A 2,442-nucleotide genomic window follows, 5' to 3' on the forward strand; every position below is an offset into this window, starting at 1 on the left:
GGATGCCAGCATAATCCTTACCCAGGACTGTTCAGAGGTTGAGAATATAAGGAACAGAGTAAAAAGGCTGCAGAGACTAGTATCAGGAGGAAAGAAAAGTCAACTTAGAAGAATTAAATTAAGAAAGAAAACATAGCTGGTCACAAACTTCTTTTGTTTACTGAAACGTGAAGCAATGGAAACATCCTGGCAAAGTGGACCGCACGGAGCAAGTTCTCATATATGCCCGCGGCGGAGGTTCAGTCTGCAATTATTCTACCTCCAGTTTTTAAAAGGCTGAATATCAGGCTTGGTCCATATACTGCTCCTGTTCATACCGGGCCATGCCATGTAGAGAATTCCGTATAGCTGCTGAAGCCTGAGATAACTCACTCTCTGGCCCATAACCATAGCCCTCTCCAACTGTGGGGAGCATGGCGACACGGTAAGGCTCCTGTCCGTTCCATAATAGGAGGAATTGGTGGCCGGAGCAGCAGCCATAGCAGCTGAAGTGGCAGCAGCGCGGGAGCTTGGCAATAGGTGTCTGTCGTAGGTATTAGCAGAAATAGAGTTGAGGTGGCTGGTCACAGTTGTACTTTGGACTTGAGGCAGATGGGACATGGTCTGCTCTGCCTAGTTATATGCAGAAGCTGCTGCTGCCGCTATTGCTACTGCCTCATAAAAGCAGACCCAGCATCACTAATAGTATCGCTTATAGATGCTCCTTATGCATCGTTGTAATACCTGGATTCCCCATAGCCCAGGGTATAAGGCGTGTGAACTGCTCCATACTGTTCATTATACTGCTCAGTAAAGTCTGCCACACAACCTGTGTGATCTACTGGGCCCTCTTTGGATCAGTGACCTTCTTTCTTACACTGATAGCAGCCACACTATCTGGGAGATAGCAGTCTCCCATCCCAGGGGCAGTTTGAAGCCGGCTTGTGGACAACTGCACATGCATTATCTTGCCTTGAAACTCTGTGTTGTCAAGGCCCCTGATGGTCTCCACTGCATCGTCTGACCACTCCTTATATATTCCATGTGTATGAAAGCATAATCTTTCACGATGTCACATTCGATGACTGGACCATACTTCTCAAACTTGACTCGAAGCTCTTGGTTGGTACAAGTGGGACTGATATTACCCACGTGTAACTTGGTTGAAGCTTTGCTCTTACTCTTGTTGGCTTCAATGTTGATGTTCACCCCATGAAGCTTGTAGTAGTGCAGATTGTGTATGGCATCCTCAGCCACTGTCTTGTCTTCTGTGTGTACAAAGCCGTAGTTCTTAATGATGTCATATTCCAGCACCTTCCCATACTGCTTGAAAAGAGAGCGGCTCTCGTGCTCTGTGGCCTCCTGGGGCAGGTTTCTGATGAACAGCTTCACCATCCTGACAAGCGCCTCTGGATGGCAGCGGCAGAGGTAACTCCTGCATCAGAGAGAACCCTAAAAAATCATTTGTCTTGATAAAAGAAAAATTTCAGCCAAAATTAAATTTAAAAGAGTTTAACTGAGCAACGAACGATTCACAAATCCGGAGCCAGAGTAGGCTCAGAGACTCCAGGGCAGCCACATGGTGGAAGGAGATTTATGGACAGGAAAAGGAAAGTGACGTGCAGAAAACAGAAGTGAGGTACAGAAACAGCCAGATTGGTTACAGCTCAGCGTTTGCCTTATTTGAACACAGTTTGAACAGTTGACTATATGTGATTGGTCAAAACTCAGAGATTGGCACATGTGTAGGCTACAGTGTGTTTATAGCTCCACTTGTTATAGTTCATGACGCACGGAGAAAACTTTAGGCCAAAATCAAAATATGTAAGGAGGCAGCTTTAGACTAAACTTGATTTAACAGCCTTAATAAGATCCCTGTTCAAAGGCTCACATTTCTGTAGAAGCTACAGTTTTCAGTTCCAAGGATAGGTAAAAACAGGGCAGCACCATGATCTATAAAATCTAGAGTTATGGCTCAGAGTTAGGGCTTTTTCTTGGTGACATTGTGATGGTTGAGCTGGTCTACAACACATCTATGAGGGCAGAACTTGGAAGTGTTGGTTGCCTTCACGGCATGGAAGGCCTCAGCCCTGCATACCACAGCGTGGTTGTGCTCCTGCCCCATGGTCAGGTAGGATGTGCTTGTGCAGTAGTAGTTCTCACGGTCTGCGGGGCGGCCGCTGGTGCTTCCAGATCCACTGCCTTCCAGGAATGCCGCCACAAGAGAGGAGGGCAGTCAGGAATTTGGAGCCTGGGGCTGCACTCATCAGAGAGCCAAGTCATTTTGGCCACTGAAGCACAGATGAAATGTTTAACTATCTTCTTACAATATTTAACTTAGTAATTTAGTTTAAAATGCATATACAAAATTATATGTATTAAAAAACAGTTTTTTTAATTGCCTTTTCCCACTCACATATTTTATGAAAACATTTTATTCAAACTTTTTAAAGGCATGTTTCA

At 45.2% G+C, this 2,442-nt stretch overlaps 1 pseudogene; it reads right to left on the reverse strand.

Annotated features, from left to right (window-relative positions):
• Window positions 1–268: 268 nt before the first annotated feature.
• LOC108542577 (RNA-binding protein 4B pseudogene) lies at window positions 269–1,374 on the reverse strand (annotated as a pseudogene).
• Window positions 1,375–2,442: the final 1,068 nt, after the last annotated feature.

Source organism: Rhinopithecus bieti, unplaced genomic scaffold (assembly GCF_001698545.2).
Source record: "Rhinopithecus bieti isolate Rb0 unplaced genomic scaffold, ASM169854v2 scaffold_73, whole genome shotgun sequence".
Classification (NCBI taxonomy): domain Eukaryota; kingdom Metazoa; phylum Chordata; class Mammalia; order Primates; family Cercopithecidae; genus Rhinopithecus; species Rhinopithecus bieti.